Source organism: Podarcis melisellensis, assembly GCF_964234715.1.
Source record: "Podarcis melisellensis genome assembly, chromosome: 1".
Taxonomy (NCBI): domain Eukaryota; kingdom Metazoa; phylum Chordata; class Lepidosauria; order Squamata; family Lacertidae; genus Podarcis; species Podarcis melisellensis.
The window spans coordinates 16,271,002-16,298,272 of NC_138528.1; the positions used below are offsets into that span (position 1 = coordinate 16,271,002).

Consider the following 27,271-nt stretch of genomic DNA (forward strand, 5'->3'; position numbering starts at 1 on the left):
CATTCTAAATGGTATCATTTAGCCCTATAACATTTTTGCTTGCAGAAATTAAGATAAAATAAAAAGAATGTGTCATTCATTTCTTGGCTACGGTTCACAAATAATTTAAGCTTAAGCGCTTGCATTTAATCCTGTTTTAGCCTTTAAAAGTGATCAAGGATAGAGAAACCAGATTAGGGATGGGCAAATCTGTCACTTTCAGTGTCTCTGAATTTTTCATTTCTCCAGTCTGGAATTCACTTCTCCACATTTTCACAGCAGGGTGGGGTTCTTTTTTAAAGTCTTCATGAAAATTTGCCAGCATTTTAATGCATATTTCTGCTAGCACACGTGTTACTGTTCAATATCCCCTGATATACATATTTCCAAGCAATCACCCCAATACAGTCATACCTCAGGTTACAGACACTTTGGGTTACGTGATTTCGGGTTGTGCACTGCGCCGAACCCGGAAGTACTGGAACGGGTTACTTCCAGGTTTTGGCGCATGCGCATGCACGCTGAGTTGCGCTTTGCACATGCGCAGAAGTCTGGATTGTGACCCGCGCATGCACAGATGCACAGGTCGTGAACGCTGCGGCTTGCAAACGTGCCTCCCGCACCGATCACGTTTGCAACCCGAGCGTCCACTGTACCATACATTTATGTGTATTATTTTCAGTAATATACACATTTATGCACGCTTTCACCTAGTGCATGCATTTTTGTATCGTAGAATCATAGAACTGTAGAGTTGGAAGAGGCCTTGAGTGTCAACCAGTCCAACCCTGCTGCAATGCAGGAATTTCATCTAAAGCATCCATAACAGATGGCCATCGAACCTTTGCTTAAAAACCTCCAAGGAAGGAGAGTCCTCCACCTCAAGATCTCACCAGAACCTGCTGCCACCACTTAACAGACACTGCCACACAACCCAGGCAAGGGAGGCTTTGGCAGGGGCCGGGCAGCACCTTCCTATTTCACCTCCGGCAGCAAAATGGGATGTGCCACTCCTGCAGCCCCTGAGACAAGTGGACCAAGCAGCCATCAGTGTCATCTCAATTCAGCCACCACACCGGAAGCAAAAATAATAACACACCCTCTAAGGCTGACAGTGAAAGCCAACGCCAGTTGGATGAAAATATTGAATCAGCCTGCCTAGGGAGAAGAGAAAAAAAGAAAGAAGCAAAGACATTTCTCCCTCCCACACTCAAATATGTGAATACAAATGACCAGCCCTGGCTATAGATAACATTTGAGTCACGTATTTCTCCCGCAATGCAGCATCTAAAGCCCAGCAAGTGTTGCCTAAGGCAAAAGAATTTTGCAAGAGGATGCCAACAGCCTATATTCCTCTCGGGTTTACAAAACTGAAACACATCACAGCACACGTTGCTGAGGAAGGTGTGCAGAACATCATATCCAACAAAGGTTGAGCTCCCACCCTGCCATCATATTGATCCATAGATTTATTACTTTTTCAAACCTGCCTTCCCTGCAGTGGTGATGACATTCTCTGCAGAGGCTCAGATACTGCAAAACAGGAAAGCACAGAAGAAGAGCCTGTGGTCCTCCAGGTGTGGTTGGACTCCAAATCCCATCAGCCCCAGCCAGTGTGTCGCCAAGGGCCGGGGTTTGTGGGAGTTGTGGTCAACAACGTTTGGAAGGCCCCAGGATGGTTCCCATCCTTGCAACAGACAATGCAAAGGATAAGAGAAACATCTCCAGTGGCACTCTAAGAAACCAGTCTCGTCTTGTTGCGGAAGAACAGAATTTTTTTCTTAAAAAGCAAAGGTAAAAAAGAACTCCATATCTGTGTCATGTTTCATGTACATTTATGAAAGATTTATACTTCAGTGGTGAGGCATCAGCTCTGCATGCAGAAGACGCCAGCTTCACCCCTCATTGCAAAGCTTCCAATTTGAGTACTTGATTTAAAATGTTTGTACAGTGCATATTCTATTTTGGACACTTTCATGTGAAGAAAGATACAGTGGATGCTCGGGTTGCGAACGTGATCTGTGCGGGATGCACATTCGCAACCCGCAGCATTTACAACCCGTGTCTGTGCGTCTGCACACGCATGGGTTGCGATTTGGCACTTCTGCGCATGTGCAAAGTGCAATTTAGCGCTTCTGTGCATGCGCGACCGCCGAAACCCGGAAGTAACCCGTTCCAGTACTTCCGGGTTTTGGCGGTCCACAATCCGAAAAAACGCAACCTGAAACGTCTGTAACCTGAGGTATGACTGTATTACGGTAACAAATTAGTCTAATGATCCTGAAGGGTCGCTATCAGTTGAAGTACACAGTAGCAATGGGGGAACTTGCCCTCAGATCCATTCAGAATCACAGACTTGTACAGTTGGAAGGGACCACGAGGGTCATCTAGTCCAACCCCCTGCAATATAGGAATCTTTCACCCAACGTGGGGCTCAAACCCACAACCCTGAGATTAAGAGTCTCATGCTCTACCAACTGAGCTATCTGGCTGCATACACACCAGATGTTCATGTTGGGATACTGCCAGGGAGATAAAGCCCATCATGGCCCCCACGTCGCCTCCGGACGATCCATCGATCTCCCATAGATACAGTATCAGCAATTAGCGACACGAGCTCCAGAAAATAGCTTGCCACATTCCAGAGCTGATGCACGCTCTATCAGCAGAATTCGCACAGCGAAAGATGCACGCAGGAGAGCATTATTTAGAAGTTTATTCAGCGTTGGTCAGAACAAAGGAAAAAACATGACTGCCTGCTTGCGTGTTCAGGCACACAGAGAGAAACGAAAGCAAAGACACAACAGAAACATCCTGTGAACAGGAAATACGCAGGCTGTGACACAAACATGCTGCTCCAGTTCACACTCTGCACCCTAAAAATTCATGGGAACTGAAGTTCTGTGTAAATTGAACTGAAGACTGCTGTGAATTGATCACTAGTCAAGGAGCGAGCAGTGCAGGCACTGGCAAAAAAAGAGGGAAAAGACCCACCCCAGAATGCCCCCAACTTTCACAGACTTTGAAAGAAACCATGAAATAGGGATGGGGTGGAATTTTTCAGTGTTCACCATTTCAGTGTCAATTAAATCAATTATACTTTAATCAATTATGCTTAACAGACCATACTTTTAGAAGGCATCTGAAGGCAGCCCTGTTTAGGGAAGCTTTTAATGTTTGACAGACTACTGTATTTTAATATTTTGTTGGAAGCCGCCCGGAGTGGCTGGGAAAACCCAGCCAGATGGGTGGGGTATAAATATTATTATTATTATTATTATTATTATTATTATTATTCACACCATCCATTTAAAACACACACCTCTTCCAATGAATTCTAGGAGCTGTATTTTAACCCTGACGGAGCTACATTATGTTGTTTTCCTAGAAGGCTCCTTTGGACAGATGCTGGTCGTGACATTCCTGGTGTCTTTCGGAGGGGTATTCTGAGGAAAGCAAAATGGCAGCCACCAGTCAAGAGGCAAGGAGAGCTTTGGTGAGTTTTGCCTCGTGTCTACAATTTCTTCCAATTAGCCCCCCCGGGAAACATGATCGAGAGAAGCCAGTTTAGCTCTCCCCAATATTGACTGGAAACCGCCACTTTTGAAGTTTCAGCCTGTCTCTAAAGAGAACCCAGGGCAGAGCAATGCATAAATGCCTTGGCTTGATTTTCATTGCCATTGAGCTTTAAAAGGCAAAGTCAATGGATGGCAAATTGGTTTCTAGTTCACAAAATTGCATCTCATTTACTCACTTACTCAGCATTGACTCAAGAGGGATTAGTGGCCTGTTTACTTATTTAGGTTACTTTTTACCTCTTTTTTCCTAAAGTGTGGGAAAACTAAATAAATGTTGCCAGGACTAGTACAATTAAAACCAAGTCTACAGCCGGAATCGATGCTCAGCTTAATCACTGTGGCTGCCGGCTGCCTTCCAGAGCCAGCTATCCAATCCAACAGCCCCAAATGGAACTTGCCAGTCGGGGTGAGGAAAATGTCCAGGCTGTGCAGGGGTGGGGAATGTTAGTTTCTGTTTTGCCACTGTACAGCTGCTTAGAGTCACAAGGCTCTGTTTACATTCCAGAGACATTCCAGGCTGTTGGAAGTCTCAGGGGAGACGGGAGACGGATGTGACGTTAGTGTTTTTCCTCTGTTCCTTTGTTCCTTTGTTCCAGTTGCTCTCTGCTTCCATAGAGAGAGGATGTATTTTTCTTTGCTGTCTGCGTAGCGAGAAATAAAACTCTTTAGCCATGTTGTTGTTTAGTCGTTTAGCCGTGTCCGACTCTTCGTGACCCCATGGACCAGAGCACGCCAGGCACTTCTGTCTTCCACTGCCTTCGACAACACTATCCAACCATCTCGTCCTCTGTCGTCCCCTTCTCCTTGTGCCCTCCATGTTTTCCAACATCAGGGTCTTTTCCAGGGAGTCTTCTCTTCTCATGAGGTGGCCAAAGTATTGGAGCCTCAGCTTCAGGATCTGTCCTTCCAGTGAGCACTCAGGGCTGATTTCCTTCAGAATGGATAGGTTTGATCTTCTTGCAGTCCATGGGACTCCCAAGTCTCCCCTCCAGCACCATAATTCAAAAGCACCAATTCTTCAGCGATCAGCCTTCTTTCTGGTCCAGCTCTCACTTCCATACATCACTACTGGGAAAACCATAGCTTTTACTATACGGACCTTTGTTGGCAAGGTGATGTCTCTACTTTTTAAGATGCTGCTTTAGCCATGTAGCTTATACTATCTCATCATTCCTCATGCTGCTTTGATTCTCCACTGGATGGGAATATGCCTGAGGCCTCATCAAAGGCACAGGTCGTTAATTATCATCGGGAGGCGATTCCAGAACATGAGCTTTATCAGCTTGGCCTAGCGGAGATCCCGACAGGGAATACTTTTCTGCCTAAGGGCCACATTCCCTCATGGGCAGCCTTCCAGGGACCGCACCCCAGCGCTGAGTGAGCAAGAGGCAAAACGTTTCACTCTTACTTTTGTATGATAGGCTAACATTCCAGCCAAGCAGAAGTCAGAGTTATAGAAGATATATTCAAAAATACAATAATAGTTTTGACTCTGTGCTAGCATTCGAGTGATAAAGGAACTAAAAGGTGGTGGACAACAATTAAGTATTTCTTATGTTTTCAGAATGTATTGGAAAATTTACATAGAAAGGTTTATTGTTTTGTGTACATTTGATTGTAAGATAAAATATATGCAAAGGGGCTTGACAGGAAGTCAAAGTTGAAGAAAAGTTTTTGGAAGATAAAAGGGGAAAAATATTTACTTTCATTATTATCATTTTGTGGGTGGGTGTCTGCACATATGTGTGTTTTTGTATGGAATGTTTGGGAGGAAATAAGATGTAAATAACAAATAACAAACTAAATATTGATGTATGTAATTTTTATTTCTTAATTATATTTAGTTGGTAGTAAAAAACTTGCCCTTCTTAATTATATTTAGTTGGTAGTAAAAAACTTGCCCTTCAAACAGAGGACAAGTATATGGGAATGTAAGTAAAAAACCTCTGGCAAATGATATATAATGAGATGAAAAAGATGTTGAAATACACATTTTTTAAAAAACCAGAAGCATTTTTACTGGGTATTATAAATGAGGATATTAATAGACAGGATGTTAAATTGTTCTTATACGCAACAACAGCGGCAAAAGTATTGTTGGCCCAGAAATGGAAGCAAGAAGAAATACCAACGAAAGAAGAATGGCAGACAAAATTAATGGACTACGCAGAATTGGATAAAATGACAGGAAGAATTTGAAACCTGTGGGACTAGAGATTTATAGAATATTGGAAGAAATATACGAACTATTTGAAGAGCAACTGTAATCAACAAATGACGCTAGTAGGAGCACAAGAAGTTTTGTAAGGAGAAATATATGAAATATTGCAAAGAAGGGAAAGAAGAGAGACATTAGTTATGATATTTAAATGTAATAGTGAAAGTAAGAAATGTAAATTAAGTGAAAAGATTGAAAAATTTTCAGATGTGATTGATGGAAGTAAAAAAAATTGTAATAGATATAAAAGTATGTTTAATAATTCTGGAAAATGATATGTTAAAAAATCAATAAAATATATAAAACAAACAAACAACAAACAAAGGACAAGTATAAAGTAGGACATATGACATTTCCCTGTGGACTACCCTAACTTTCGTTTCCACAACTTTTCTATTATTATCACTGACTTGGACCATAAAGTAAGTTTTAGAAGGCCAATAAACCACCCCAGGTACTAAAAGTGCATGACTCAATGAAATGGCAATCACTGACAAACACAGCCAAACAGTAGCTGTGGGACTCTTTAAAAAAAAAGGTGTTAAAAGCGAAGAACCAGTCTCACAAGATTTATTACTGTTTTCTTGCCAGTCTATACTGTATACCTGGTCTTCTCTGATAAAGGTAAAGGTAAAGGGAACCCTGACCATTAGGTCCAGTCGTGGCCGACTCCGGGGTTGCAGCGCTCATCTCGCTTTATTGGCCGAGGGAGCTGGCGTACAGCTTCCAGGTCATGTGGCCAGCATGATTAAGCCGCTTCTGGCGAACCAGAGCAGCGCATGGAAACGCTGTGTACCTTCCTGCCGGAGCGGTACCTATTTATCTACTTGCATTTTGACGTGCTTTTGAACTGCTAGGTTGGCAGGAGCAGGGACCGAGCAATGGGAGCTCACCCCATTGCGGGGTTTCGAACTGCCGACCTTCTGATTGGCAAGTCCTAGGCTCTGTGGTTTAACCCACAGCGCCACCCACGTCCCATAGATTTGCGCAAATGTGTTTTGGGTTTTGTTTTGTTTTTGTTAATATTAACACAAGCACTTCCTCAAAAGCGGCAGCACTTTTGAAAGACTCTAAGGCTGCAGTCAAATCAGTGCAGGACTTTGAGCCTGAAACTAAGGGCCAGTTGAGGGCTCTCAAATGCAGCAAGAACATTGATAGCTACAAGCTGGAAATAAGCCAAGGGGTTAAATGTACAAAAATATTATGATGTAATTTGGGGTGTAGCATTTTCTGAAAAACTGACTCTAAAGTTTAATCTCGCTGGAGGGGGTGGGTAACCCCAAAACCCTGAGAGACTTTCATGATGGACTGGTGGCCATTCATCCAGCGCATGAACAAAAACTCTACAGGACAAACTGTAACTGCCACACTCTGTAATACATCTTACTTCATATTGACATCAACATTTTTTTGTCTGTATTTTCTCCACTTCAGTGATTATATGAACTTCACTGTTGTTATTTTGATCTGAACGACGCCTTCAGGTTGGGTAAAAGGGTTTGTGTGTGTGTTTGGATTGCCTTTTTTATTTTCAATATGTAATAATTATTAAATAAAAAATAATTATTAAGAGGAAATCCATCATACCTACTCTCTCTCTCTCTCTGTGTGTATGTGTGTGTGTGTGTGTGGGACCACCATATCCAAAGCCCTACCAGCACACAGCAGTCAGGAGGAGAGGTGTGAGGAGCAGCATTTTCCTTCCCACCCACCTCGGTCAGAGTGTTTCCCCCCTCCCACTGATAGCCAATGTTAATCTTACTCAGACTCAATGGAAACCAATGGATCTACTATGTATATGACTGACATTGGGGATCACCCAGAACGTTTGCTTCTGGCAATGGATCTACTATGTATATGACTGACATTAGGGATCACCCAGAACGTTTGCTTCTGGCAAAGACATGTAGGAGTGCACTAATAATAACACTTTAAAAAAATGGTTCCCTTATTAACCCCACTCAACTTGCCATTAACTAACTTTTAAAACAAAAACAAAAATTATTGCTTATCGTAATCATCCTGGGAGTCTTTCTTTCTTTCTTTCTTTCTTTCTTTCTTTCTTTCTTTCTTTCTTTCTTTCTTTCTTTCTTTCTTTCTTTCTTTCTTTTTCAAAAACAAAAACCACCCTTCAATAATTGGATTCCTGTTTGGTTTATGGAAACTCTTATTTCTTTTACTAGATGTACTTCATTTCATTTCACTGCATCGTTTCCCAACAAATGACAAAGTATACCATGCAGCAAGAACTGTAAAATGTGTGGCTGTTCTTCCAGGTTGCTATAAATCAGGGACAGGAAACCTGTGGCCCTCCAGATATTCCTGGCTACAGCCTTCATCATTCCCAACAACTGTCCATGTTGGCTGGGGCTGATGGGAATTGGAGTCCAACAACATCTGCTATATACCTGCTATATAAATAGCAAGGGCCCACAAGCTTTGGAAATGACACTCTTTATATTACCAGCAGATTTAACGAAGTTTCTCTCTCTCTCTCTCTCTCTCTCTCTCTCTCTCTCTCTCTCTCTCTCCCCCTCCATACTTTTAAAAAAGTTTTTTTGAATGCATTGTACCATATTTTTTGCTATCATCTACTGATGGCTGGCTAGCATATGCTCAGTTGCTTCATTATCCGCATAGGACGATATACATTTGATTGGGGTTGGGGACATGAATGTTAATTATGTTTAATAGTAAACAGAAGAAAGCAATCTGGTCTCTTTAGATTCTTCTGAACTGGAATTCGAAATAGGTTTTTTGAGAAAAACATAAGTGCCTGAGAAGAAGAAGAAGAAGAAGAAGAAGAAGAAGAAGAAGAAGAAGAAGAAGAAGAAGAAGAAGAAGAAGAAGAAGAAGAAAGGAACGCAGTGTTTCATCTGGTGGTTTGATGAAAAAGAAATTGCCTGCTGACAGAGATCACTAGGCAGGAGAATGTTGTGTGCAGTTGGCCAGTCGTTTTTGCACAAAGACTTTTAAGAATAAAACTCTGCAAGGATATTCTCGTGGACTCTTTTATGCCGACAAGGGTCTGAGGACCAGGCTGAGGAGACAAAGGGAGGTCAGAACCTTTTCCTTCTTTTGCTTTTTACAAACACTGACAGAGGTGATATTAGTCTTTACATAGATTTAGTCTTTACATAAAATGTAACAGAAAGGTAGATGAGCCCCCCCCCCAATCTTATTTCACCATACTTTGTTAAGTTTAAGGCTTCCCAACCCAGGCTGGAGAGCAACAGAGCACAATGTTGTTAAAGTGACAGAGTCTAGTGCGGGAAGGCAAGTGAAAGATGGATTTTGCTGTCTTCCATCACATCCTTCTTTTCACTTAAAGACAAGAACTCTTTCCGTTTTTTTGGCAGACTGCACAGACATAGAACTAAAAAAAGGCATGGCTTTCCTGTTGCAATTTTGCTGGTATTTGTCACTCATATGATCTCTCCAACCTCATCTCCAGGCCTAGCATATCTCTCCCACCCAGCTCAGATTCCCTTGAAAAGCTGTTGTCAGCTGAGAAAAGAATTGGCTAGCACAGTCACTAAAATTTATGGCAGAGACAAATAAGACAGGAGTGGCAATGAGTCTCCCAATGGCAGATTGCATTGTATCAACAATGTGCTCTTGGCTGGCATCCTTCCTTCCTTCCTTTTTGACTGAAAAAGAAGAGGTATCATTCTGCATGTCCCCAGCCAAGTGGGGCCCCATATAATTCTCTGTGCTTCACAGTCCAGCCACAATTTATCATGCTCCTGGAGCCAGCTAACTTTCCATCCTGACAAATCTGACACTACATTTTTTTATTCTTTTGTGTGGGTAGCCTATTCCATCTCCAGTTTTTTTTCCAGTTAAGGATGTTTATTTGACTACAGTGGTACCTCAGGTTAAGTACTTAATTCGTTCCGGAGGTCTGTTCTTAACTTGAAACTGTTCTTAACCTGAAGCACCATTTTAGCTAATGGGGCCTCCCGCTGCTGCCGCACCACCGGAGCTTGATTTCTGTTCTTATCCTGAAGCAAAGTTCTTAACCTGAAGCACTATTTCTGGGTTAGCGGAGTCTGTAACCTGAAGCGTATGTAACCTGAAGCATATGTAACCCGAGGTACCACTGTACTAGCAAGCAAGCAAGCAAGCAAGCAAGCAAGCAAGCAAGCAAGCAAGCAAACAAACAAACAAACAAACAAACAAACAAGGCACTTATAGAGTGGTGATTAAAAAAAATCGTCTGGGTATCTGGATTCAAAGCATGGGGCTAAACTCATTCTTCGGCAGGAGAGAGCCCCCAGTAGCAGAATTTAAACTCATAAAAGTCAAGCAACAGTATAGCGTTAGAAATATAGACCCTTTTTTCAGTTTAGTCCATGTTCAAACCATGCTCTTCTCTTGTTCCCCCACTTGCAATGAACAGACCACACACTGTTAAGTAAGTTTTAAATTATTTACTTACAAAATATTCTGAAGGTCAGGTTCATGCATTTATCCAAGCAGCAGCAAGGAGAACACAGGCAGAATACTTGTGTATAAAATACAGAAAGATAACTTAAAACACTTGCTCCAAGCTTGGATAAATGCTTAAACATGTCCTCCCTTGTAGTTTACATGGTACAGAGAGAGGGAGCAGGAAGAGAAGGCTTCACTTGCTCCTCAGTGGAGAAAGAGGAAGCGTGACCTGAGTCTCAGAACACAGCTCTATTATCTTAACCCCTTCATGCACAAATTAGCACTTATGCAAAGTTATGTTTGACTGCAATTCAAACATTTGCATGTATCTTGTATGTGCAAACCCGTCTCTCAGATCTAACATGGGGACTCAAGGATTGGGTCCAGCATTTGAGATCATAGAATGATAGAATTGTAGAGTTGGAAGGGACCATGATGGTCATCTGGGCCAAGCCACATAAGACCATAAAAGTGACGTGTTGGATTGAACCAGGAGTGGCTATTCTGTGGAACTCCAGGCTTGTTGTCTGAATGTGTGCATGTGTGCAGAGTGTGGGGTGTGCTGTATGTGTGTTGAGTGAGAGTATGTGTGCACATCCTTTCACCAAAGAAAAGGTTAGCTACCCATAAATGAAAAATCCTTAGTGCCAAAAATGTTGAAAGAAAAGCTGACCCCCAACACGTGGTCATTCCCAAAACCATGGGATCCTTTTGGAAAACTCCAATGTGGTTGAAAAATAATGGATACACATATTCCACACTTATCTAAAAGCAACCTACATAATTCCCTATGACATGACATGAATGCAACTACAAAATCTCGTGCATAGTTCTGCTTTGGGCTTATTATGATGAGCAGTGTGCAACTTTGCACATTAATTTCAAATCTACAGTGGTACCTCGGGTTACATACGCTTCAGGTTACATAAGCTTCAGGTTACAGACTACGCTAACCCAGAAACAGTGCTTCAGGTTAAGAACAGAAATTGGGCTCAAGCAGCGCGGCGGCAGCAGGAGGCCCCATTGGTTAAAGTGGTGCTTCAGGTTAAGAACAGTTTCAGGTTAAGAACGGACCTCCAGAACGAATTAAGTACTTAACCCGAGATACCACTGTATTAGCAAAGTTTTTGGAGGGCAATAGTTGTAGCTGCAGCGAGTGCATGTTTTAAAAAACTTAATCTTCATTCTTATTAGCTAGTAATTCTTAGTCCATTGTTAAACTTATTTGAATAACAGCGACTCTACCTCATATAGTCACCTTTTCTTATTTTTATAATCTAGTGTGGAAATGGGAAAGGGCATTTCTCATACTTATGTCTTTTGGGAGATTTCTTTCTTGCTCCCATCAGTTCAGACACTGAACACAATGTGCAGTGCTCTTAATAAATGTTTCAATAGCTAAGGGAAGGTGTTTTATTACCTGTTGCCTTCCATTTCCAGCCAAACATTATGTAGGGGGAATGCATTGTATCATCTGCTTTATTGTATTTTTCTTTTCTTTTCTTTTTGCAGCACGTTGAGCACCAGCTCCAGAGAGCATGGAAATCAATGGGAGGTTTTTCATTGACTTTAATGAGACCAGGTAAAAGTACTAAAGAGTCCAATCCATGGCAATTAAATTAAATAGCATGATATTACATATCAGGGGGGAAATTGAGAACATAATTCATTAGATGATGCAGCTGTGGGGAAAGAGGTTCAGGAAATTGGTAACTAATGACAGCATAAATCAAAACTTCTTTGGCACCGCACACTGAAGTGTGGTGCTATTATATTGCCAGGCTATTGAGACCTTCCCCCAGTGAGCACAATCACTGTTCTCTTGCATTTTGCAAAGCTTCTTGTCTTAGATGCGGTAAAACAAAACTTTTTTAAAAACCACCCATAATTCTACATATTCTTCATTTAAATCATTTGCTGCTCGATTAAACTTCATGGGTTCCTCATGGAGTGGCAATCATCTGTCACAGCCAGCAGGATATAAAAAATTGAGGGTCTGCAATTCATACGCAGCATCGTATTTTGAAAGAAAGACGCTGAGTGAGATTTAAGACCAATAACCGAGAAAAGCTGGTAGGAAGAGTGTACTGAATTGCTAGGGGAAATCTAAAACATTTCTAAATAGTACAGCACCAGGTTTATTGACAAAGCAGCAGTACTTTCAGCCCAACCCAGGTTCGTGAAGAGGAGTTACCATCCATTGATGATGATGATGATGATGATGATGATTTATTACTTGTACCCCACCCATCTGGCAAGGCTTCCCCAGCCACTCTGGGTGGCTCCCAACAGAATATTAGAAAAACGAAAAAACGTCAAACATTAAAAGCTTCCCTAAACAGGGCTGCCTTCAGATGTCTTCTAAAAGTCAGATAGTTGTTTATTTCCTTGACATCTGATGGTAGGGCGTTCCACAGGGAGGGCGCCACTACCGAGAAGGCCCTCTGCCTGGTTCCTTGTAACCTGCTTTCTCGCAGTGAGGTGACGAGGGCCTGCTCGCCATAGGAAATAAATCAGTCTCACACCAATGATATATTGAATAGGCCTAGCCAGCAACAACTGAGCTGAACCGAGCTGATCAGGCCCTGAGCATGCTCAAACTGCTGCAGCCTAGCATTTTATTATTTCACAGAACATTGTATCAACTCAACAGTAACAGACAATACCATATAAGGAAAATCACACCACTATCAGGGTATGCTGTATAAACCAATCACAGGCTAGCATGAGGTGTCCACACGCTGATCATGCCTAACACAGCCTGCCCTGCCAAAAGGTCAGGCTGCAGTAAATTTCCACCCATGTGCCCATTTTCCCTATAGGTAAAACCAACCATATTCCCACATGCCCTCTTTTCTTACTTATTTTATGAAAAATAATTTTTTTCTTAACCAAACCTAAGCAAAGTCATTTGTCTCATTTTCTAAACGCTTATAACTTGCGACATAAATCCTTCTTGTCATCCCTGTGGCGGGTTGCGGTTTGTACCACCATGTAGTACACTGGGCATACAAAGAAGGTAGGCATTGAATGCAGCAACACAACACAATAAATCCTGCAACAAGCAAAATTACAATTAGTAAAAGTTTTCTTAACCATACTCTATTAGGTAACCAGGAAGACAACCATTCCCATGGATCAAAACCTTCGGGTGGATTCAAAGGATTATGGGCTATCATTTGTTCCATATAATCAATAGTAGCAGAAATATTGGCCGATTGATCAGATATATACATACAACAATGGGAATGAATTAAGGCACAAACTCCACCTTTAGAGGCAAGGATTACATCTAAAGCATAAAAACTTTGTAAAGCAACTTCCCTTATTTCTGACATTTCATTGTTAATTAATTTTAAAGCCAAGATGGTAGAATTAAACAAGGCTTCAGTCCAATTAGCCAATTTATGTAGATCACGGTAATTCATAGCTGCACCTAAAGAGGGCAGAAGAGACCTAGAGATGGCTGTCCCTGTATATCGAGAGATAGGTGAATGCACTTCCCTTTTGTTACGCAAACGAACAGCTGGGAGCTTGTCCATTTTATACACTAGGGGTATGACTACTCCTAAGGTGCAGGTTCCAGAAAAGGCAAGAGGGATTTCTTTGTAGGCTCTTGTGCCACAAAATAACCATAAGTCAGATTGAAGCAAACATGTAGATCTACTGCTTTTCTTCATCCAATCAAACCAAACATAAAAATCTCTACACGCAGCCTGTTGTTCATAAGTCATGTTGGTTGTGACATTATTAACTAAAACTTTTGGCCTACCACTCATAGTAGTAACGTTAAGAAAACAAGAAGATCCATTAACATACTCATAGGTCCAATTACAATATGGATAATGACCTAAAAAGTTACTACTATTATGATTGAAAAGAAAACAATAAGACGCTGTTTCCATAAGTGACAAAAACACAGGGGGTGAACTAGTACGATTATCCTTCATATTATTACTAATCTTATATGAGGCATTTACTGGAATACCATGCAATAATATACCAGACCTCTTTGATTGAGGAGGGATATGCATACATACCCAACATTCAGAAAGATTAAGTATAGAAGCAAAATGATTTATGTCCCTAACATACGTATTGTTGGTCCAAATCTGATGATAAGGTTCAGGTCTCTTGGCCTTCTGCAAAAGAGCAGCACGACGAAAGCGGCACTTCACAGTGTCCACAGAGGGGTGATTGGTAGTCACGGTGGTTTCCCAAGGGGAAGGAGGGCCTATGCGGTAGGGATGAAGATGATCTTTCAACGTGCCAGGAAACACTGGAACAGCTGTGGAAGGTGACTCCATCCAGGGCACATCAATGTGGCGATGTCTCCAGCTGTCGTGTGGGTTGAGATCAGGTGGAAGGTCATCACTGGCAGACAGCGTAGAATACGATTTCAGGGCGCTGGGGTTCCCTTGGATGAAGGCGAGGCAACAGAAGAGCGCCAAGGTCGAACACATCGAGCTGGAACCCATCGTATTTCTCCGTCCACCTCGATGGCAGCGAATCCGCGACCCCAGGAAACCAAGGAAGTTGGACCTTTCCACTGTGGATCTGGAAGCAACCTATAAGACACTAGAGGGCGCTGCAGTACTTCTTCCTTCCTGAAATGAAGTTCAGCAGGCGTAAAATTCTTATTGTGAGGGTATAACAGATGATTTAAGGTAAACAAAACTTGATGCACAATAATAGGTATTTCAGAAACAGTAGCCGAGCGGCCTCCCAATTGCTTATTGAGAAGAGTCTTAAAAGTCAGGTGGGCGCGCTCGACGATTGCCTGCCCTGTAGAGTTGAAAGGAATGCCATGAATCAACCTTGACCGCGACGTTGCTGTGTGGTGGATCTGCACTGCGCACGAAAATGGCCTACTTCGCCGCATCCAAAGCAAATCTTCTCCTTTGCAGGATTTTGGGACACAGTGGAGGACAAAGCCGTGGCTAGAAGGCGTGCTTTATGTGTCTCAGTGCCCACTGACTGGCAGGCTTTAAGCATATCAGCAATGGCAATATTGGGCGTTGTCATCAAAGGGCGCAGCGCTTGCTTACAGTCCTCATTTGCATTATCAAACGCAAGCTGGCGAACAATCACTTCTTGGGCTGCTATGTCCTGAACTTGCCGCTTGAGGGTGTTATACAAGCGATCTACAAATTGTCCATAGGGCTCTGCAGGGCCTTGACGGACGCTTCCCCACCGACCCCCATGTTCTGTCTTATCATCAGGCACAGCAGACAGGGCCTCCTGAGCAGCAGCGGTAGTGGCTTCCCAATACATAGGATTAAGGGCTAACTGCTGGGCGATGGTAAAAAAGTTGCCCCCACCCGTCAACCCGTCAAAAACATCCGTATGGGTCAACATAACAGGGGCTGGGGGTGCAGCGCCAGCACCTGCGGCAGCAACCGCGGCTTGGTGAGCTGCCTGGGCAGCGTTGTTGAGATTGTCACGAATACCATCAACGCGACGTTGGCAAGCCCAGTGCCAAGCTTGCATAAACAAAATCATTTGATGAGGCTGCATTACAGTACGGGCCAACAATTTAATGTCCTCTGGTACCATATTCTGTTGGAAAAGGGTCCCAAAAAGTCCCAAGGTATAAGGGGAATGCAGGCCATTGTCCCTGACAGAGGAATATAGTTCTTTTATGATTCTCAAGTCAAACTGTCCGTGCCGGGCTGGGCCTCCCCCCGGGGCGGCAGGAACAATCACAGGAAAAAGATTAGGGGTGGCAGAATCAAAAGCCAACAAAGGAGCAGCGGCACGAAGAGACTCTTGGAAAACAGTGGTAGAGGGCTGGACAGAAGGCGAAAAAGGTGGTGGAGGCAGCGGTGGGATAGAAGGAGCCGAAGGGGAGAAATCCGGTGGTTTAGGAGGTACATAAACTGGAGGATTCGAAGAAGGCAACGTGGGGTGCAGAGGCGAAGGAGGAGCCAAAAGTATAGGTGAGGCAGGCGTTGAGGTAGCCAGGAGGATATTTGCAGGAGTTAGGCTTGACATAGCCTTGTAAACTTTACACCAGGCATGTAAAACTTTAACATCAATCTGAGGATGATTCTGGAAAAATTGTCCTATTTTATCCCAGTCTTTTAAATCAAAAGTGCCATCCTGAGGAAACCAGGGGCAGTGGGTGTCCAAAGCTTGAATAAGGGCCTTGAGATCAGCATCAAGCACAACAAGGTTGTTACTGGCCAGAAGGAATTTAAGGTCATCAAAAAATTTCTTCTGTGGTGCAGAGAGAGATTGCCCCATGATAGTGAGAACAGCAGAAAAAAGAGAGTAGTCGCTGGGATCCACAAAGGATGAAAAGGAGCGACAAAAGGAAGGGAGCTCTAACCGGGATCCAAAGAGGATGAGTGGTACCTGGAACCCTGGCCGGGTGTGGTCAGTGCTGAGAAGGCCGCAGCGCACGAAGTCCGAGAGAGGCTGTCTCACAAAGGCAGAAGGAAAGGGAGCACACACCGGGATCCGAAGTGGATGAAAGACACGTGGTGAATGCTGGACAATGAGGAACGACGTGGAGTCCGAAGTTATTCACACGGGGCACCAAATGACGAGGGCCTGCTCGCCATAGGAAATAAATCAGTCTCACACCAATGATATATTGAATAGGCCTAGCCAGCAACAACTGAGCTGAACCGAGCTGATCAGGCCCTGAGCATGCTCAAACTGCTGCGGCCTAGCATTTTATTATTTCACAGAACATTGTATCAACTCAACAGTAACAGACAATACCATATAAGGAAAATCACACCACTATCAGGGTATGCTGTATAAACCAATCACAGGCTAGCATGAGGTGTCCACACGCTGATCATGCCTAACACAGCCTGCCCTGCCAAAAGGTCAGGCTGCAGTAAATTTCCACCCATGTGCCCATTTTCCCTATAGGTAAAACCAACCATATTCCCACAGTGAGGGAACAGCCAGAAGGCCCTCGAAGCTGGACCTCAGTGTCCGGGCTGAATGATGGGGGTGGAGACGCTCCACCACAATGGGATCATCCAACACAGCACAGTTGGAGTCAACCTTTATTCCTGGGATGGAGAACCTGTAGCCTCCCATATATTGCTGGATTACAGTTCCCATCATTCCAAAACGTTTTGCCATGATGGCAGGGGCTGATGGGAACTGTAGTTCCATTATTTTCTAGAGTGGCATAGTGATGTAGCTGGTCATGCCTAGACAACCCTGATTATAGATGCCTTCCCATCAGAATTAGAAGGTGCTTGATGAAAGCTAGTTTTGATTCAGTTATATTTATCCCTCTCTCACGCACACCCCTTGAACCTCAGCACATTTAATTAGACTGAACACAAATATACTGAGAGGCCAAGGAAATGTGCCAAGGAAATGTGCCAAGCATTGCTCCAATATATCACTTCCTGCTGAGAGTTTTTTGCTTCCATTTTTTCCTATTAGTTGTATGGATAATATTTTTTTAAAAAAGGCAACTTGCTGGTCAACAGACGCTTAGCAAATCATTTTTAAACTGCACAAGTCCCGTTGTTTTAAACTCTATTTACCCTCATGGCTTATGCATCCACAGAATCCCCCCCCCCCCCACTTTCAATGTTATTGCTGAGGGGAAAAATATTCTGTGATTGTTCTTTTTCTCGTACCCTCCACCCCAGTAAAAGAACACTGCAAAATATTATCCAGCTGCCTTCTGCCATTTTATTTCCTGCTGGCTGCTGTTTCTATCTTACCGTGCCCCAAAACACCATTAGGTCTGAGGAATTGTGGAGGTTCCAAAATGGCTGCCAAGCTGCCAACACAGTTGTTGCTACCACTTGCAGTGACAGCCAAAAGCAACAGCAAAAGCTCTCTTTTGTGGGGCTTGGCATAATGTGTGAAATTGGGCTCATGGTCTCTCTCTCTCTCTCTCTCTCGAGAGAGAGAGAGAGAGAGAGAGAGAGAGAGAGAGAGAAAGCTGTAACTAAGTTTTGCTCTTGTGGTTTCATTTGGGGGAAACAAACCATGACCTTGGGTTTGTTCATAAGCCAAACCACAGCTTAGCTCTGGGTGGTACCGCACCAGCAGGGCTGGGAGAAAAGAGAAGTAATAGGAGTTTTCTCTCTGGGAAACACTTGCATGTTCTTGCTAAGCCATGATTTGGTTTAGCATTACATGTGAGCAAAGACATTGTCTTTATGCAATATTGAGCACAGAGGACTAATATTGTTCTCATTGTGGTTCTCTCTCTCTCTCTCTCTCTCTCTCTCTCTCTCTCTCTCTCATTCTTCTTTTTTGCAAAGAAAAAGCCGTCTGAGCAGAAATAGCTCCTCGCCATCAATTCTGATTCATTATAGCTGGAAGCTGTGATTCTGTTTCTTGGAAGAGACCTTCTTATGTCTCAATTATCTTTTCCTTCACAATGGTAACTTCAGGCAACCACATTTCACAAGGCTGTCAGAAATATTCACAGACTCGCCAAATGAATCTCTCTCTCTTGCTCTCTGTTCAGAAGCTGGAAAAGGATATGAAAAGGGAAGCAAGCAATTGGAGACTCATAGGAAGTGTATTTCAACTGAGTGTGCCCAGCATGCTGTGAAGGGAGAGAGAAGGAACTACCAATGTAAAGCACATATACACAAAACTGGTAAACCAATATCAGGTTCTGTTGGTCTTCCCAGGGAATTCTGGGAAATAAATGGCAGATGACACATGAAAAGTTTATTTATTTTAATTTTATTTCATAAAATTTATATACCTCTTGGTTCTAAAAAAAATAACCCTCAAAGCTGTTTACAAAACAACAACAACAATGAAATTATCAGTAAAACTGTTAAAAAACTATTTAAGACATTCAGAAATAATTTAAATCAACAATAAGTTAAAACCTGATTAAAACATATATCAACCTTCTATGTATTGGGGTAAGCTTGCCAAATGTTTTTAGCAGGTGCAGAAAAAAAAAGATAATAGTGAATGGGCCTTCTTGATACATACATACAGTACATAACATACATACATACATACATACATACATAATTTTATCTATATGCCGCCTTTCCACAGTTCAAACCATGCTAAAGGAGGCTTACAACATGAAAAAATTCTTAACAAAGGTAGTCATAAACAAGAAACAAAACATTAAAAAATACACAACCAAACTGAATAATTTCCACATATTACCTCAGGATCTAAAATAAAGATACAAAAAACCAAGAGCAACAGCAACAACAACTCCCCCAACAAAAGCCCCCAAATGACACCCCAAAAGTCTGTTCAGTCAGTGGCAGACCTAAATTTTTGGTACTGCCATGGGGGCCCCTTCACAATCAGCAATAAGGTCTGGGTAACCACTGTTATCTTCTTCGATGGGGTTGTTCCATGACAGATCACGACCTCTTCACAATTTCTGTGCAACTGACTCTCAAACTTGTTGAAATATATACCCCTCCAAAAAAAAAAAATCAAAGTGAATCGTCTGACTTAAATTGGGTCTACCAGGCCCCAAAATTTTAAAGCAATGTGGACTAAAGTCACTTCTGGGGCTCCTCCGGGATTAGGAGCCCTGAAGTTTGAGCTTCATTAGTTTCATAGTAGATCCGCTCCTGTATTCAGGAGCCTCAGCTTTTGTAGCTGGAGTCACTCTAGGCCCCACCCTCCCAACCAGGTGGAAAAAGGACAGCAAGGCAGGGAACAGGTCTTCCAGGACTCACAGCCAAGGTAGTCTCAACAGGCAGGGATGTTAATAGGCAGGATGTTCCAAAGTAGGGGTGATGCCACACTAAAAGAATGATTTGTGTAGCTGTTGTAACAGGGGCAGTTCCGCCAACCTCCCACTGCCTCCCCCTCTCTTTCCCAGTACAGTGGTACCTTGGGTTACATACGCTTCAGGTTACAGACTCCACTAACCCAGAAATAGTACCTCTGGTTAAGAACTTGGCTTCAGGATGAGAACAGAAATCGTGCAGCAGCGGCACGGCAGCAGCAGGAGGCCCCATTAGCTAAAGTGGTGCTTCAGGTTAAGAACAGTTTCAGGTTAAGAATGGACCTCCGGAACGAATTAAGTACATAACCAGAGGTACCACTGTAAGTACAAGTGACTGAGCTGCTATTGGTTATAGCCCCCTAGCCCCCACACGTCAAGATGCTGATCAAGCCCACTGCACACCTGCAATTTGCTTTTAGAACATCATTTCAGATGGAATGAATAGCACCACATCTAGTTTAGCCCCAACTCCACAGCAGGCAGAATATGCTCCCAGTTTCAATGACGAGGGAATAACACAGAGCGCTACACAGTGGCAACAATCCAGATGCGTCCTGCTGTCCTGACATCCTTCTTTTCCCAATGGCACATTCAGTTTGATTGCTGAATTTTATAAAGCAAATCAACAAATCACAGTCAACAAATCACTGTGCCAAGGAGCTGGGCAGGAGGATTTGACGGATGTTGAGTCAATGGCAGCAGCCTGAATGGAAACTCCAGTGGGCTCCTCTGTTGCCAGCCCTAATCTATGGCATGCAGAGAGCTAAAGACACCCCTGCCAGTCTGGCCTTTTTCAATCATCCTTGCAGACTGCTGTGAAAAAGAGGCTAACAAAGGAGAGATTGGCTCTCTGGCTTTTCTGGCCAATGTAAATGGCCACTTTCGACAATGAACCCCTTTTATCATCGCCTGCTTATTTGCTGCTTCCACTTCCCCTTTCTCTCTGTTTGGCCATTCACTACTTGGGGAGAGTATTTATTTATGATACCTCACTTGTCCATAAATTCCAGTCTCCTTTTACTGTTTTTCCACTCTGTGGTGATACATTTCCCCACTGTGATCTCTGAGCCTCAGCATCAAGTCTCCTTCAGCTGAGTGGCCACCAGCATTCTTAAAGACATTTAAGCAGTGTGTGTATGTTTGGGTGTGTTTGCATGGAAGGCCTCTCAATCTTTTTGTCCTGTCCCCACCGACATCGTTAAACCTGTGAGCTGTGACTCAAGAAATCCCTGGGTTAAATCTCACTGCAGTGATGGTCTGAGTCCTCTCAGGCAAGTCATTATCAAGCTCAACAGCCCGCCTCCGCACCTGCGTTGTGGAGATAATAAAGCAGTTTGCTGCAACGATGACTGTGATCATGACCCAGTTCATTCATACATAAAGACGTACCTGGGCTGCTGTGCTGGAAGAGGAGAGCAAGTCATCCCACAGATAATTTTAGTGAAATTAATGCTGTTGTTTCACTTAGAGAGACACCCACCAGAATAAGGAGAAGGAAGACCATTTTTAACAATCTCCCTTGCAGATTAATGCAGAAAGAAGATAGAATAGACCACATATGAAAGTGACATGGACTGAAATGTACTAATTTGCTTATTATTATTATTATTATTATTATTATTATTATTATTATTACTATTTATTTGTACCTAACCCATCTGACTGGGTTGCCCCAGGCCATAAGTTTGCAGACTCCTGGGGAGGAGATCATGCTTACTCCTTCCTAGTCATTTGGATGCTGTTTTGATCTGAGCTGAACCAACACACGGCTTGGCTTAGCATATCATTCAAATCCAGGTTTCAGCTCTCTCCAGACTAAACAAGGGCACACCCTCACTTTTGTATGTGCTGCGACTTCTAGGCACAGGTTTGTGATTTGCAGGCATGGGTATGAGTGGGGATTTCTTTTGACCCCTTGCTTCCCCCAGGGGAACTTGCTGTTCACCACTGAGTTGGAGAAACAGTCAATTGGGTTTTCAGTGGATTGAGGTTTGTTCTGATCCAGTGGAAAACAGCAGGTTTCCCCAGGGAAAGTGGTGAGACAAAAAACAAAAAAGGGAAGGGGAAGAAAAACCAACCATTTGGTTCTGTGCCTACAAATCACGTGCATCTCAAAACTGAACAAAACTATGGTTTGGCTAAGCATGACATGCAAATGTTTCAATCAAGAGTTGTTGTTGTTTAGTCATGTCCGACTCTTCGTGACCCCATGGACCAGAGCACGCCAGGCACTTCTGTCTTCCACTGACTCCCGCAGTTTGGTCAAACTCATGCTGGTAGCTTGGAGAACACTGTCCAACCATTTCGTCCTCTGTCGTCCTCTTCTCCTTGTGCTCTCCATCTTTCCCAACATCAGGGTCTTTTCCAGGGAGTCTTCTCATGAGGTGGCCAAAGGATTGGAGCCTCAGCTTCAGGATCTGCCCTTCCAGTGAGCACTCAGGGCTGATTTCCTTAAGAATGGATCGGTTTGATCTTCTTGCAGTCCATGGGACTCTCAAGAGTCTCCTCCAGCACCATAATTCAAAAGCATCAATTCTTCGGCGATCAGCCTTCTTTATGGTCCAGCTCTCACTTCCATACATCTCTACTGGAAAGAGTACCATCCGGTAATTATAGATACGAAACTGAACAAATCAAAAGGGAAGGGAAAGGTTCTTTTGATGGTAATTCCCATTACTTCCTAATGTGGTGAGGCAACCCTCTTGTGTTTAGGTTGAAGTTCATACTGCTGATGGGTTTCTGGGCTCCTGCCCCAAAGCCCTATCCTTGTAACATCACTGGTTGCAGTCATAAAGGTCTGAACTCCTTAGAGCGCTGTGAGTCCAGAAGTGAATTCTTCCCTTGGATTTATAGTTATGGGCTGGTTAATATGCAGCAGTTGTTGGATAATGGGTGCCATTACTTCATCCATCTTTCTCTGACTCGATGAAAATAAATGGGGCCATCTATAAAAACCTGGCGTGAGAGTAATTGCACCAAAGATCTGTACATGATGAGAAGCTTCACATGCACCCACCCCAGTGTCTAAGGTATTCAGGTTCCTTGTGCATTAAAGTTCTCGGAATGGTATTCTTAATTTTAACATAGCAAAGCATAACATGCTGACAGAGAGAGGCCCTGCAGAACAGCAGTAAAGAATAATAATTAAATAAAAAATACTGGTAGCAGCAAAGGAGCAGGACAGGGAGGAGAGAGGGGGAAAACAATCCCTCTGCAGGACACCATAAGTAATCATCTTGGTTCTTGTAATAAAGGCAATTGAGTCGTGGAATGAAGAAAAGAGATGAGGCAAAGAATTCTGTCATGGGAATTCTACCCCTAAATAGCCATCTGTCTGCCTCATAATGCAACCAGGTAAAATAAGGCTTGGAATAAGAAAGAGAAAGAGAGGACATTTTAGGTAGTCTGAGCACACAGTTCAGGAGAATTGAGTCCTGAAATTGAACACAAGGACAATACAAAGTGTCTGCTGAATTAGGTCAAAGGCCCATCTATTTCAGGATCTTGTTCTCAGTGGTGCCAACCATGGGAGGATTTTTTTTGGTTAAAAGTGTTTATTGTTTTATTATGCTTTTATATATGTTGGAAGCCCCCCCCCCCCGAGAGGCTAGGGCAACCTAGTGAGATGGGCAGGGCATAAATAATAAAATTATTATTGTCATTATTATGGGATAGGATGTTCCTATTTTCATCAGAGAAATATTAAAGGGTATGAAATAGATTAAACAGGTCATGGAGAGTAATATACAAGGTTGTTTGTGCATCTGTCTAGATGAGAGCAAATACTGTGGTTTCTGAGTTATTGCAAAGGGGGGAACAATTGTGTAACCATAGCAACATACTAGTACACTATAAAAGATGCGAAAGACCACACTTCAGACTATGAAATGGCAGCTCTTAAAGCTGTGGAAAGCACAATAGTGTGGGCCCAGTTGTCAACTATTTGCGTTACAACACTTCAAAAAGATGTCTTCGCCCCATTTCTTCTCTCTCCCTCTACACATCTCTGTCTTCCATTTCTGCTTGCTTAAACTGAGTAAATTTGACTGGAAAGAACATAAGAGGAGTCCTAGTGAAACAGGTCAAAGGTCCACGTGGTCCCACATCCTGCTTACAATGCTAGGTTGACTGGATGGTTCTGCAAAACCCATAAGCAAGTCCTGAAGGAGACATTCATCCCAGCAGAACCGGCTCATCACATTTGGCTGTCTAAGATATGGGGCGAGGGGAATATGGTACCCCTCACACTCCATCAGGACCAGCTCAAGACATTTTGATGCCTGAGGCTGCCTGGTCCCTCCCTTCATTATATCTTGAGAAGCTGACTTGACTTGAGCAATTGAATTGCACTTGGTGGCTTCCTCTACAGCAAACAATAATAATTTTATTATTTATACCCCACCCATCTGGCTGGGTTTCCCCAGCCACTGTGGGCAGCTTCCAGCACATATAAAAACATAATAAAATGTCAATCATTAAAAACCTCCTGGTTCACGGCTGCCTTCAGGTGTCTTCTGAAAACTGTGTAGTTCTTTATCTCCTTGGCATCTGCTGGGAGGGCGTTTCGCAGGGAAGACACCACTGCCGAGAAGGCCCTCTGCCTGGTTCCCTGCAACCTCACTTATTGCAGTGAGGGAAGCACCAGAAGGCCATTGGAGGTGATTTGTTTGTTTATTCATATAAATATTGCCTCATGTGTACTGATAAGGGGGGGGGGGAATGGGGGCACACCATAAACTCAAGTATTTGACCTTCCACTATCTGTCTTTGAAGAAAAAGATGGAATGGGCATTACAAGTAGATGTCTTCTGGAAAACAACAACAACACACATTTATTTAGAAATATATGCTGGCTTGCACTTCCTTGTTTTCACAGGAGTGGGGGAGAGGAGTCTTGAGAAAGTCTTGCTGACTTCAGGCAGCCCTATGGTCCTTGTTGTGTCATTCCTTCCCATTCCCCTGCCACTGTTGTGCAATGCTCTGGCACTCCCGTGTTCCACAATTTCACTCTTAACAAAGTGTACATCTCTGAGCTGGGTTTTTGATGGGTAAAGAATGCCTGGAGGGCCCCAGATTCCACCCCCCTGTCTTAAAGAAGGTTCAATTTCGCTATGACAGCTGATAGTCCGTGATGGATCTATCCTCCTACAGCAAAGGCTACATGCTGCATGATTTGAAAAGCCATTAGGCTTTCCTTCCGAACAAAACCTGTGTTGGTTGAGTAAAGATAACACGTCGAAGAAGCCCAATACGTACAACACCTACTTCACCGTCAGAGACAGTATCGATTTGACAAAAAGTGACAGAAAACGTTCAATAGACTCAAAACCTTTCTCAATAAGCCTGTTGCTCCCTTTAGAGAATTAGTGTGACAGTGTTCTTCGATTAACATTTCCCCGCATGATTGCAGGAAACTGATTTAACAGGGTGACTCAGGTTTTCCTCATGTCAAGTGCTGTGCAATGCTCTCTCATGACTTAAGAAGGCAAAATGAATGTGTCACACGATTTGAAGGACTGGGGGGCAAGGTGACGTCTCTCTAGCACTAAGGTGTGTATTAAGGTCCTTTTGCAGTAGACCTCCCTGAAGCCATGCTGATTTTGATAGCAAAAGGGTAGCAGGAAACATGCTGTAACTACACCATAAAGACACTCCGGGCATGTTTTTCTATACAGTGTTAGCAATGGGAATGTTTGCCAAGACTGCAGCAAGGGGAGCACAGGGAGAGAGGAAGGCAGGAGTTGAGACAGATGTAGCCATTTGTGGTTGTAGCCAATAGAATATTGCCCATATAGGCACCATGCATTTAAAGCACTATGGTGCCCTTTTAAACACTCTTGCCTTCCCCCAAAGAATCCTGGGAACTGTAGTTTGTTAAGGGTGCTAAGACTTGGTAGGAGACCTGTATTCCCCTCACAGAGCTACAGTTCCCAGAGTGCCCTGTAAAGAGGGATTGACTGTTAAGCCACGCTGTATGTACTTCTAGGAGGGCAATGGGATCTTCTAGCAACTCGCCTTTCTGCAGTGTGTTTCTGCTTGCAATTAACTAGCTTTTAAGTCACTGTTGTCTAAGCTTTGAAGTTTCCACTTTTATCTATTTTGGTCTTGTCACCTTCCCTTCCAGCTCCTTACAAAGCTGCAGAGCTATGATGAAACAAATTGTGGCAGTTCAGTCTCTCACCTGACATTTGTTTCCCTCTCCTGCTCCCTTTCCATGATCAGCATCTGCTTTCTTGTTACCTGAGATCATCTGCTGATCCTTTCATATGCACCATTATTTTTGCTTTGAAGAAGGCAAAAAATATTTATGTGCATTATAAGCAGATGCTCCAATCCATATGCTCATGGGGCCTCCCTTGTCAATCAGGCAGATAGCAGAGAACTGCTTGAAGTGGAGGGCATGGCTACCACTAGAGGTTGATATGGTGGAACCTTTGCTGAAGTCGGACCTATAGAAGATTCCTCCTGCTGAGAACCAACATTGTCATATTGGCAGGATATTGCCCAAGGATGTGCTCTATGGGGAGCTGGCCTCTGACACCAGGGCCATTGACAGACCAACTCTGCGTTACAAAGATGTCTGCCAGCTTGACATGAAAGTTGACAACATTAGCTCTGTCCTGTAGGAATCCCTTGCAGGTGACAGCAGTGCCTGGAGACAATCAGTCAGGTCGTGCATGAATAGCAGTGACCAGAGGAGGAATGACATCTGGGAGGAGCGCAGAGAGAAGAAATGCCATGGTGCATCTGCAGCAGCCCAACCGGATGCCTTCATCTGTCCCAACTGCAACAAAACATCTCTCACCTGAAACAGTCTCTACAGCACCAGCAGGTGCTGCAACCTTCCAACAGTTTGACTTCATGCCCAATGGCACACTCCTCTATTGTCTTTCAAGACAGACGGATGCCGACCAACCCCATGTATGTTCAGAGTCTCCTTCTGTAGGACTCTGCAGGTCTTCAGCATCCTAGAGCAACCCATTTATCATGGAAAGAGAACTTTCTCAGAACTCAGAAATCTTCTCATCCCTTGCGCTGACTGAAGTCGATCAGAGTGAAACTGTCTCCTGAGACAGACGGATGCCAGCTGGATTGATGAATTATTCTTATTGTCAATGTGAGCAGTTGTTTCCTTTTCATTTCTGTTATTTTGCAATAATATATATTGGAATAAAATGAGCCAGATGTTCAAGATGTTGCCGAGTGTGGCTGGATTATGTCCCCACCCAACACTCACTCTCTCTCTCTCTCTCTCTCTCTCTCTCTCTCTCTCTCTCTCTCTCTCTCGTTTCATCCTGCCAAAGAGCTGATAGATTGTCAAGGGGAACATTAGTCAGAATGCTACTA

The 27,271-nt window shown here is 43.3% G+C and overlaps 1 long non-coding RNA gene across 1 annotated transcript; it reads left to right on the forward strand.

Moving 5' to 3' along the window:
• The first annotated feature begins 3,379 nt into the window (after nucleotides 1-3,379).
• LOC309373316 lies at nucleotides 3,380-26,848 on the forward strand. The gene is made up of 3 exons (XR_014169972.1): nucleotides 3,380-3,475; nucleotides 11,722-11,791; nucleotides 26,564-26,848. It is a non-coding gene; the product is annotated as an uncharacterized lncRNA (long non-coding RNA).
• Nucleotides 26,849-27,271: the final 423 nt, after the last annotated feature.